This window comes from Sphaerodactylus townsendi, linkage group LG12, assembly GCF_021028975.2.
Source record: "Sphaerodactylus townsendi isolate TG3544 linkage group LG12, MPM_Stown_v2.3, whole genome shotgun sequence".
Lineage (NCBI taxonomy): Eukaryota > Metazoa > Chordata > Lepidosauria > Squamata > Sphaerodactylidae > Sphaerodactylus > Sphaerodactylus townsendi.
In genome coordinates, this window is record NC_059436.1 from 37,099,815 (window position 1) to 37,112,325 (window position 12,511).

General features: G+C 45.4%; 1 protein-coding gene across 5 annotated transcripts in view; it reads left to right on the top strand.

The window, feature by feature from the left end:
• PBX3 (PBX homeobox 3) overlaps positions 1-12,511 on the top strand; it is a 216,832-nt gene that overhangs the window by 81,783 nt on the left and 122,538 nt on the right. The window contains exon 1 of one of the 5 annotated variants that reach the window (XM_048512554.1): positions 1,675-1,693. The exons of 3 other annotated variants lie outside the window; for them this stretch is intronic. The gene's annotated coding sequence lies outside the window, so the exon portion shown is untranslated. Of the gene's footprint in view, positions 1-1,674; positions 1,694-5,831; positions 5,851-12,511 lie in introns of those variants that run through there. One more of the 5 variants, XM_048512556.1, reaches the window with a different exon arrangement.

Sequence of the window (12,511 nt, forward strand, 5' to 3'; positions counted from 1 at the left end):
GTCTTCTTTTTAGTGAAGCTTGTAATGGTAATTGTAGCGTCAGTTCTCAAGGGTTATAACATTATAGGGTTCTCACTGGCCCTATATCAGCACAGTTGGTTCATCAGAATGTAAGGGTGTTTCAGCACGGCCGAAAAACAGCACCCAAGGGACGGTAAAAACACCATCCCTGGGGCGCTGTTCGAACAGCTGGCACTGTTGCACTGCAGCAGAGCTGTGCTCGCCCCCCCCAATGGACTCAAAAATGCCGCTTTTGAAACTCACTCCCTAAGCGAGTTTTTCACTTCTTGCCACGCGTGGTGTGAAGTGCACCATTGTGAGGGCACCGCTTTTGGCCCCTCCAGTATTCCGGTCACCTATATCTCCTCCCTGCTCAGCTCTGGACAGCTGGAGGGACACGCCCATGCTACCCTCCGACCCCCAGAGGTTGGAGGGCAGCTTGGGCATGTTCCTCCAGCCGTCCAGAGCTGCGCTGGGAGGAGAGGTAGGTGAACTGGGTGAACCCGAGGTGGCTCCGTTCAGAGCCACCTCTGCGGTTTGCTGCAGCTTCAGAGCCGCCTGCACGATACCGTGCTAGCGGTCCCAAGCCTCCACTGGCATTAATTATGCCGGTGGAGAGCTGTTTCTGCTGCCATGCAGAAACGGCCATAGTGCGTCATGAGCGTCAGTGGGGACTATTTTGGCTTTTCTGATCTTTTTCTGGTCACCATTTCTGATATATTATTTGCAGAACAGCTGATGGAATTTGAAAGTCTAGCATATAACGAGCTTTATATTAGAAACCTTTGTCTCCTATTATACTGATGGTTCCTAGAGGGCTGTTCCACATATAACGCTTTAATACATTATGTTTAAAAATAGAATGTGAGGCACCTGTTTTTCTCCCAAGTGAAAAAGGGTATATCTACTTATAGGGGTGCAAAATGGAGAAAGTTATACATTGTAATTGTTTCAGTCTCTGATTAAGGTTATGGAAGATGGGGCAGGATTAACCTGTATGTTCAGGGTGGGTTTTCACTTGAATCTGAATATTGGAGCTCATTTGTTGAAGTCAGGGCATGGCTAAAACTGGATCCCAGAAGGATTGGAATGTACCACAAAAGGCCTTTTTCATCTTTTTGGTATTTGTCCAAAAATGTCAAACTAACACTGTCCTATAGCTTGCCAAGTTGATAAGGTAGAGTATCTTCAGATCTTCGTGAATCAAACATCTTCCTTTTCAGGTGGGTTTCCAACCTGCATATAGGACACAAAAATTACTTTAGTAGGACTGTTTAATGATCTACTACTACAAATAGACAAGGGCAGTGTTCCTCTGTTGTTGGATCTGTCTAGTATATTTAACAAGGTAGACCATGCCATTTAGATTAACTACTTTAGCATAATTTTGGTGTGACTAATACTGTGAATGAAGGTTAACAAGGTGACATTGAATCCAGAGGGGACTGAGAAGAAATTGTTGGGGAAAGTGGATGGCTTGGAGGATACTGAATTATTTAGGCTGGATGGAGGTTGGTTACCACTGCATTAGTTTTATATCATTTATTTGCCTTGACCCTTTGGCCTTGCCACTTTGATCTGTACTTCTGTAACCTCTAGACTGGTCTACTGTAACCCACTTATGTGAGGCTACCCTTGAAGATAAACCAAAAGTTGCCACTTGTGCAGAAAGAGGCACCCCATCTTCTGTCTGGTGAGTATATTATGCCCATATCACCCCACTAATACTGCAGTTGTGCTGAATTCAAAGTGTTGGTTTTAGCTTATAGAACCCTTCATGACCCTATATTTGAAAGACTGTCTCTCGTTATATGTACCCAGACCATTTCGTATTGGCACAATACCATATCCCCATGGTTCTCTGCTTTTGGGAGGTCCAGATGTCTTTTGCTAGGGCCTCGGCATATTCTGGGATTGTCCCCACTTTATGAATTTTGCCTGATGAGACTGCAGTGCACTTTCTCTGGCAAGATTTAGGAAACATTGTAAGGTGGCACTCTTTCAGCAGGCCGTTAGCAGAAGAAATAGGAAATGTGTTCTATTTGATTCTGAGTTTGTGCTTTTGGGGGGGGGGGGATGAAAGTTGGGATGTTGAAATTTTATTGAGCAGCAGTGAGGTTATTTAGATTTATGAGGCTGAAGAAGATGTGAGTGAGGTTGTTTTCATGTAATTTGTTTGGGTTTCATATATTGAGTTTTTATTGTTAATTGGTTTAGTTTTCTTGTGTGTGTTTTTTTTTTTTTTGGCTGTGGATAAAATACTTAAAGATGAAACTTCCGTGCAGAAATCAATCGGCGAGAGGTTTCTACAGGTGTTGAGAGGGACGCACCCCAAGGGAGGGGCTGTGGTTCAGTCTCAGAACCTCCTGTCTGCATGAAGAAGGTCCCAGGTACAGTTCCCAGTAGCTCCAACTAAGACAGTCAGGTAGCTGCTGCCAATCAGAGTCATTTTTCCTGAGATGATACTTCGGGTTTCTTTGGTAAGCTGTTAGTACTAGGGCTGTTAGTACTTGGCAAAGAGTAGGATTATTCTAAACCAGGGGTCTGCAACCTGCGACTCTTCAGATGTTCATGGACTACAAATCCCATAAGCCCCTGCCAGCACGGCCAATTGGCCATGCTGGCAGGGGCTGATGGGAATTGTCATCCATGGACATCTGGAGAGCCGCAGGTTGCAGACCCCTGTTCTAAACCCTGCTACATATATCCAGAAGAACACTCCCAAATGTACATCTGTTAAATGATCTAATCTGCCAAATGAGGATAACGCTTTGTGTGTCTGACAGTACAGGCTCTAGACCGGTAAAGTTTCTTCCGCACTAAAGCTGTTCTCAAGGTGCCACAAGATTCTTTCTTGGATATGAACCCAGAAATCCTGGCTTCTTTAAGAGAATTGCCTCTGGAGATAACTCTCTCAGGGTATTCAGAGGCATTGCGTTCATTTTTTAAAATGCTTGGTTTATTGCTGCTTTATGGGTTTTGTAGTTCTTGGGCATTACTCTTACATGGAGCTTTGCGGAGAAAATGATGTATAAATGGTTAAATATACAAGCTGTTTTAGCAGCTCCTCTTGGAAGTGCACATCAGGCAAAAATAAGAGTGGAGGGGTTGGCCCCCAAGACAATGTACACTGTAGTTTCCCTCTCGTCCACCTTTCTTCATCAGGGACACCTTGAGATGAATGTGGAGTTGTTCCTTATTGTTTATCTTGCTCTTGGTACCTGTGGACCAAAAACACAGTTGCCTCTGTTTGCAGAAGACTTTTTTGCATTAGATGGTTAAGCACAAAGTTTGAACGGGCCTTTCCCCACTTTTCCCTCGGCCGCCGTCGCTGCACGCAATTCCCAGTGTGCGGCATCCCTGGCACGCGCCCGGGCGTCCCCACGACCCCGCACTCTGCGCGGGGTCATCAAAAGGTGCCCTTTGCAAGAGCGCCAGGGATGCCTCGCGCTCAGGGGGCGTGACAGCAGCAGCGTTGGGGCGGCTGTGCTGTCGCCGCCCCTCTCGTGGGGAGTGCCAGGGGACCCCGCGCTACTCTCCTCAAGTAGCGCGGGGCTTAAGGTAAGTGGGGAAAGGCCCAACAGTCTTCCTCCAAATCTGACTTGAGACTTAAAAACGCTGTACTGTGGCTGATCGTATGAGCAGATCCAGCCTGATCTCGTTCTCTGCCTGCTTCCCAGCCTCATCTTGGCACTTTCCTAGAATGCCTGCCATGGGTTTCCTGACTTGAAATGCTGTAGCAGAAATATGTTTCAGCAGTAGATAGTGCTCATGGGCAGGTAGTTTCAAGCTAAGTTGATGTGGCTTCTTCCTTCCTTCCCCAGTGTGTCACTTTTTGCAATCACTGTCCTTCCTGTCCTTGAGACTGGCACAGTTTAAATACAAGCCTCTCCAATTTTATCAGCTGTTTAAAAATAGTTCAGGAGGGCTGCTGAAGGACATCCCCCCCCCCCCACAGGGGCTATGTGCTGTGTTTTTTTTTTGCTGAAGGCGCTGCATTGCCTTTCCTTGCACAGGGCAGCTGAAGTAACAAATCTCCTGTATGGAAGGAGCAGTGTGTGTGTGTGTGTGTGGTGTGTGTGTGTGGTGTGTTTGTGTGTGTGTTGTCACATCCTTCCTCTGTTCTCCAGGAGATGGTCTTGCTTCTCTGTCTCTCCCTCCCTGGGGCAGGAAGCCCGTACCAGCTGTGTGATCCTTACGCTCAGTAACTGCTTCCATAAAAATATTTGCTGAGCATATGGTGCATATAGGCATTCCAAATAAACAGCATAAATCCAGGTGTATGGGAGTGCCGTGGTTACAGTCCATCATACCATTAATGTTCTTTTCAGAATGCCCAGAGTACGTATTTGCACCATGGTGCCTAATGGCTCCAGAGAAGCTGTTTGAACTGTCAGGCTATTAATCTGCCTTTTTAATGGTCCTGCTCTATGGATGAAGGTTTCAGTTTCTTAAATATATATAAAAAAACCTACTGGATTTGCCATGAAGAGTTCAAGTATAAACTCATTGGGGGCATTTGTGAAATTCTCTCTTTTTTAAAGAGGTACTATATAAACTCACAGCTGTAAAAAAGAAGAGTGAGGTCTGGTTCTGGTGGGTTTTTCGGGCTGTGTGGCCGTGGCCTGGTGGATTTTGTTCCTAATGTTTCGCCTGCATCTGTGGCTGCCATCTTCAGAGATGTATCACAGAGGGAAGTCTGTTGCACACTGTGTCCCTCTGTGATACACCTCTGAAGATGCCAGCCACAGATGCAGGCGAAACGATAGGAACAAGATCTACCAGACCACGGTCACACAGCCCGGAAAACCCACCAGAACCAGTTGAATCCAGCCGTGAAAGCCTTCGACAAGAGTGAGGTCTGCTTTCCTCTCCCATTCCCCCAAATGCCCCAGCTCACTCCTGCTGCCTGGCTCTGAAGGGGACGCCAGGCTCAGCAAGCCATCGAAATGGTGTTTTTAAAATCACTAAATGTATTTTGATGAGAGGGCACAGCTGCTGCTTCCCAGCAATTTGAGGACAGCTTCTGTCAGCTGTTCTGTAGTGCTAGCTGGGGAAAGGCTCCCTTTCTTGGGGCTGTTCTCTTTCTTGCTACCTAGGAAGAAGGCAAACCACTGGAAATAATTGTGAAGGAGCTAATTTGCTGTTAAGGGTTTTCGTTTGGGGCGTATGTGGGGTTTTTTTTTTTTTAAAAAAAAGATTTGGGTCTTTTGCGGGTGTGCCCTTTTCGCTATTAAGCTTTGATAACATTTCTGGTCTTCCTTCATGTTTAAAATCAAATGGGGGAAAATAAAGGCACTATGTAACCTAAATACCAGTGAAACACAGAATTCTCGCACTCCATTCATGCCTTTCGAAGGTCAAGTGTGAAATATTCCTTGTTGTTGGGGCAAGCGCAAGGGTGTGTTGGGGAAGCCCCACACCTGCTCAGCAGAGTGGCACAGGGGTGGCGGAGGTCATCCTGGACGCCTAGGCAGGCAAGGAAAGGTGAGTTTTAGGAGGTGGCTGGTTTTCTGTCTTGAGCTAGACCTAACACTTTGTCAGCTGTCTTCTCTTCCGGTTCATGGTGTGAAGCGGAGGTGGAGGTAGGACCTCGCTCCACTGAGCCTGGCTAGGCAGAAAGGGCCCGAGAGGGCAAGAAATTTTCTCCTTGTGATCCTTTAAACCTGAGCTATCCTATGTTCTGAAGACATGGTTGTGTGGGTTGAGTCCTGTTTTGTGGTTGGTAAGGAGAAGGAGCCAGCTGCTGCCACCCAGTCTTCCAGATCTGACTGACTTGAGGATTAGGAGCAAGAAGGAACTTAAGTCAGTCTCTGCTGGATCTGCTCATTGCTGAAAACCAGAAACTGGGTAAGTAAGATGCTTATTTTTAGACGGCAAAGACATGAAAACTTGCTGCGTATCTCTTTCCTTCTGTGTGGAGCTGACTTGCATTGACTGGGAGTTTGCTCAGACATGGTGTTTTCTTCATTATTGCTTTATGTACTTAACAGCTGGATCATGGTGCCCAGCACAGGTTTTAGTCACACCAAGCTCTCACTTTGATGAACCTGCTCTAATCCTGTAGAGTTCTTTGTCATATTTACTGCCTCATAAATTTTGGGGCTAATTGATGTGCATCTTAAACACCATCATGTATTTGTGTTATGAATATAATTCTTGGCAGAAATACTTGTTGTGAACTCCAGAGCAGGTACTCCTTTTGCTTTGAAATTGCTTTTGCTGTTCTTCAGGGGTCACACTGGGGAATCCTACAACACTGTGTGCTGCATTTTATTTTTATGTATGCTTGTGACTAGTATACCATTTTTCACTATGCACGGTGGCTGCTCGAGTGTTCTGAACCTGTACTGAATATTTTAGCACAGACTCCATGTTAACCTGCTAGGGGTTTTTTCATTTAAATTAAGAAGAAGAGTTGGATTTATATCCTCCCTTTCTCTCCTGTAAGGAGACTCAAATGGGCTTACAGACTCCTTTCCCTTCCCCCCTCACAACAAACACCCTGTGAGGTAGGTGGGGCTGAGAGAGCTCAGAAGAACTGTGACTAGCCCAAGGTCACCCAGCTGCTGTGTGTTGGAATGTACAGGCTAATCTGAATTCCCCAGATAAGCCTCCACAGCTCAAGTGGCAGAGCAGGGAATCAAACCCGGTTCCTCCAGATTAGAGTACACCTGCTCTTAACCACTACGCCGCTGCTGCTCCTGTATACAGACACTACTGTATACATAAAATTAAACCAAGTAGCATGTGACAGATCCCTCCCTCCAAGGAACTTACAGGATAGATCTAGACAGACAGTGCATGAACATAGGCAAATATACTATTTCCTTTCTCTTGAGGGTTTGGATCGTTTTGTGGGAAGCAGATTCTTAGCTGGGGCTGAAATTCAAGGACTAAATTAGTGGCACTTTGTGAGTGCTCTAGGAGAATTTTATGCCCCAGGTTAGCAAGAGAAAATGGTTGGGTTGGTAAATAAGTCACTGCCCCATTGGGTGACCGGATTTAGTCACTTTTACAACCTCAGCGTTTTGAGAAGGCCGTGTGATTCAGTGCCATCAAATAATGCATCCTTGTGTTTTACAAGCAGTGGATTTATACACATTTTTTTGTGCTACCAGCAGATGATTTTCCACCCTTTCCCATTAGTCTCATGAAACAGATTAGTTGAAGGTGAGATAGTGCTTGCTTGGGAAACACTGGTTAGAACGATATTCTGCCTCTATTCACGTTGACTTCTTTGTTGGGTTGAGAAATGCAATTAAGGGCAATGAATCCCTGTCTGTTGACAAGGGTGAGTAGAGGATTTGGCATCTCATCTGCATAGCTAAGAACTAACAATGAGCACTCTGTGTGTCTGTGTGTGTGTGTGAGCAGGATTACTTTTCCTCTTGGCATGCTAACTTTTCTGCACTCTTAAGACTCTTATGATGTGGTTTCTTTTTTTAGGGGAACTTTTTGATAATAGATTAAAAGGGGCTTTAGCTATCTTCTTGGTTTTTAACTTTTTAAAGATGTTCCACACCCTCAAGGAGGAAGGGCAATAGTGACACAGCTGCCTCTCTTGGGTTTTTTTTTTTTAAATATCTTGCCTCCTGCACCACCCTGTGTAGTTGCAGCTGCTGCTGCTGCTGTAAAACAGCTCAGACAGTTCTGCTGATGAAGCTCACCCATGCCATAGTTGTGGTGATATAACTGCCCGGCACTATACAGCCTGGAACGGGAACTTATGGGAGCTAGGATGGTGTAGTGATTTAGAGTGGCAGACTCTGATCTGGGCTCATTCCGCACATGCAGAATAATGCACTTTCAAACTGCTTTCAGTGCTCTTTGAAGCTGTGCAGAATAGCAAAATCCACTTGCAAACAGTTGTGAAAGTGGTTTGAAAACGCATTATTTTGCATGTGCGGAAGGGGCCCTGGAGAACCCGGTTCAAATACCCGCTCCTCCACATGAGGCCTTCTGGCTGACCTTGGACCAGTCAGTTCTCTCAAAACTCTCTCAGCCCCCATGGAGGCAGGCAATGGCAAACCACCTCCTGGTGTCTCTTGCCTTGAAAGCCTATGCCCTATGGGGTCACCATAAGTCAACTTTAACGTGGTAAGCCTATCTTAGTATTTTAAAAGGTAACTATAGTCCCCTGTGCAAGTGGGTTGAAATCGTATCATGACATTTTCTGGGCAGTTTATGTTTATAGGTGGTTTGTCATTGCCCTCCCAGTCATCTACACTTTACCCCCAGCAAGCCAGGTGCTCATTTTACTGACTTTGGAAGGATGGAAGACTGAGTCCACCCTGAGTCGGCTGCCAGAAACCAGCTTCTCAGGTCATCAGCAGGACTTTGACTTCAGTACCGCAGTTTACAGCTGTGCACCACAGGGTGCCTTCCTAGTTCGTAGGACAGTGATGGCGAACCTTTTCAAGACCGATCGCCCAAATTGCAACCCAAAACCCACCAAGTGCCAATACTGCAATTTAACCTGAATAACCCCCTCGAGCAGGGGCCAGCCTCCTGCAGCCTCCTGCAGCCTCCAGCAAGTCCCACATGCACCACTCTGCGCCTTTCTAGCATCTCTGCCGCCTCTGCCCCCCCCCCCCCACCCGGTAGCAGCCACCTGGAGCACAGGCCCGCCAACTGAGTCCTCCCTGCTCGCTGAGGTGCACGCACATCAAGTCCAGCAGCCCAGGCCAGCCTAGATGTGTGTATGTGGGGTGTGTGTGTGATTTCCCCCCCAGATGACGAACTCTGTGCACGCGTGCCCACAGAGAGGGCTCTGAGTGCCACCTCTGGCACCCGTGCCATAGGTTTGCCACCACTGGCTTAGGAGCTATTTTTTTTTGCAAAGCTGTGCTTTGTTGCCAAGGGTGTGTAATCCTCACAACAACCCCAAGAGGTAGCAGCATATATGTATTTATTCATTTTTTTAAATGAGCCCCTCAGATGCTTCACCTGAGATGGTTGCTTACAGTGCTCTTCAGCGGTTTCTGATCCAGAAACTGAACCGGCTCAGACCACTCCTCGTAAATGCTGGAATCCATTCAGTAGAATTGTGTGTAATGATTTGGCCAACCCCAGCCAGTCAGCTTTTTAACTGAGTGAGGATTTGAATCTAGGATTGCTGCATTTGAACAGGATGCTTTATAATCCACTGGTATTCAGTCAGACCTGGGATCCACCTTTATTTCCAGTCTGTATCATGGGAATGCATCTTTGTGCGTTGTCTTAATTGAAGAAAGAGGAAACAGTGGTGGGACACTGTTCCTTGTGGGATCCACTTTGAATCAGGACGTAACCAGTGGTGGGATCCAAAAATTTTAATAACAGGTTCCGATGGTGGTGGGATTCAAACAGTGGGGCCGCCACACACACGCACCTCCAGTCCCTATTGGGCAGGGAGGTTGCTTTAGTAACCCCTTCTCGGCATTCAGAAAAAAATAGTAACCACTTCTAGAGAAGTGGTGAGAACTGGTTGGATCCCACCTCTGGACGTAACATTGTTGTAAGTAGTCCCAGGTCATCACTTCTTATGTTTTATTCACTACACCTAACTTGTCTCTGAAATTATGACCTAGGTTGCAATACCAGAGTAGAGAAAGTGCATGGTACTGCATTTTTGGGAGTCTCTTCTTACCCTTACTCCGCCCACCCCCCCCCACCCCCCGCACAAACAAAGTTTTGCCATGCTTCCTTTTTAATTCTTGTGTTGGTTTGAAACACTTGAACAAGTCTGTGAACAGCTCTGTGTGTTAGACTTCAATGCAGTTGGACTATGATTTTGCTTGAAACATCGCCTCTCTTAAATTAATAATCAGATCTCAGATGTGCGTAACATTATTTTCCAAGGAGCTTCTCTCTTCTCCCCCTTCAATATGCTGCATTAACTTTGTGAGGCTTATAAACACACACACACACACACACACACACAAAGAAAACAAACTGTTGCACCAAAATCAACATTCTAAATCATGCTAAAGTCTCTTCCCATTTTGCTCATCCCCCTCCTTGCAGGGCATTGACAAAAATATGAAATTGATTTGGTTGAAGGGTGTTAAAGAGCCGACAGCCAAATGTCACAAACAATGAATGGCTGCAGTGTTGAAAAAATCAATAGGGAGGTTAAAGCTGGTCTTGAGAAAGACTTGGCAGACTGCTCTGTTCCAGGAAGATATCTGTCTTCTGGCCTTGGTTGCATGATCAAAAGAAAAACTTGATAGGTTTAATGAAGGAAGATACTGTAAAAACTGACAACAAAATATAGACGCCGTGGTAAACTGCAGCGCACATCAGCAAGTGCAGCTCTTAGATACATTTTTCAGTCTGAAAAAAAATATTTATAGGTAAAGACATCAAGGGAGAGGGGAGATTAGCACATGTTCTGCCTTCTCTCTCCCACCTCCCCACCCCACCCCAGTCCAGCCAGCAGCCAGCAAAACGGATTTATGTGGGGTAAATAAAGGCTTGTGCCGTATGTTTGAAAATCATGACAAACGTGTAGGGCTAAATCATGGTGTGAATATTCAGTACGTTAATCGTAATCTGATGAGCGTGCAAATTAAGTGGTGATGAAAACAGTAGGAGAGAGCATTTGAAGGAAGAAGAAGAGGAGGAGGAGGAGTTTGGATTTATATCCCCCCTTTCTCTCCTGTTAAGGAGACTCAAAGGGGCTTACAATCTCCTCTCCCTTCTCCCCTCACAACAACAAACACCCCATGAGGTGGGTGGGGCTGAGAGAGCTCCGAAGAACTGTGACTAGCCCAAGGTCACCCAGCTGGCATGTGTTGGAGTGCACAGGCTAATCTGGTTCCCTAGATAAGCCTCCACCGCTCAAGTGGCAGAGCAGGGAATCAAACCCGGTCCTCCAGATTAGAGTGCACCTGCTCTTAACCACTGCACCACGCTGGCTCTCTGGGAGATAAATCTGGGAGATAAATTTTGATAAATATCTGGGAGATAAATTTTGATAAATATCTGGGAGATAAATTTTGATAAATATCTGGGAGATAAATTTTGATAAATATCTGGGAGATAAATTTTGATAAATATCTGGGAGATAAATTTTGGGGTGTCGATGATAAAAAGTATGATTTGGACATGTTATAATTTGTCGTTCTGTTGGAAAACTGGAAGATGGGCCTTTTTAGTGGTGCAAAGTTTTCAGAGTTTGTTCTTGCTGAAAATGTGGCTGAGACTGGGCACCCTGCATTCAGCCACATCTACATAAAGTTAGTCCTTGTGGGGTTTTTTGGATACGTTAACACTCAGTCTTTTTCTTTATAAATAAATAATTTACTTTAAAAATAAATAATGTCCTATGTACCTAAGAAGTACTGTTTAGTCTAGAATTCAGGACTGAATATTAGACAGTGTTCTTCAAAAAGTACAATGTTAAACCTTCACAAACACACCCATGTATCTCACAAGGCTGTGTCGATTTCCTTGTCATCTGTCAGATCTGGGGAAAATCTTCCTCTCTACCCTCTCTTTTTTCCCTCCTCCTAGGAAAATGAACTCATTAGTTTAAAACTCCCTAATGCCACATTCAGCTCAAACAGCGAAGATGATAACCTGTTTAGAAAAAAAAAAGGAGGGAGGGGAAGAGAAGAGAGAGAAGTCATCTGGCAGGTTTTTCCCTGCAAGTGGACGCCGTAATAAAAATGCCCCCTACTTTGTCGGGATGGTATTTGTAGGGCTTCTGCCATATGTTACTTTCCTTTTTAGCTGGGATTATGCCATCATTATTGCTGATAAAAGCTGTTTACTGCCTTGGCAAAGGAGCGATGCTTGGAGCAGTTTTGGAAACTGCTATTCAGTTTACAGCAAAGTGCATTTTGTGCCAGATGCCGGGATCCTTTCGTTATCTTTTTCTTGTTATTGGCTGCACCCATTGTCTGGCAGCGTATCTCCTTTCAGCTTAACAACAGCTCGTGTTGTTGTTTTTTGTTTTAAATATGCTTTTATATATGCTCGTATATATACATGGACATTTTGGTTTCCAGGAGCATCGCTTATTTAATGATGGGCACTGAGCGTTTTCCAGGATGCCTTTGCTCTTTAGGCATACTGCCAAGGGCATTGGTTTACCATATGGCTGCCGTCATGCTGTGAATTGTGGAATCCTTTGCCATCAGATTCCTGAGGATCCCATGTTTCATTTGAATAACAAACCAGGTTTCTGATTCTCATGGCCTTTGACAACCCCCCCCCCCCCCCCCCCAATAAAAATGCAGCGTCTCCTAAAGGTTCGGTAGCTAGAGTTACTGACTGAATTTGGCTGGGGAGCTGCTAGTTTATATCTCACCTCTGGATGTTCTGTGACCTTTCCCACAATATGGTTTAATAGCAGTGGTTCTCAACCTTCCTAATGCCGTGACCCTTTAATACAGTTCCTCATGTTGTGGTGACCCCCAACCCTAACATTTATCCATTTTACTGATGGAGAACACTGATGCAGAGAGTCTTAGGTGACTCCTGTGAAAGGGTCGTTCGACCCCCAAAGGGGTCCCGACCTTCA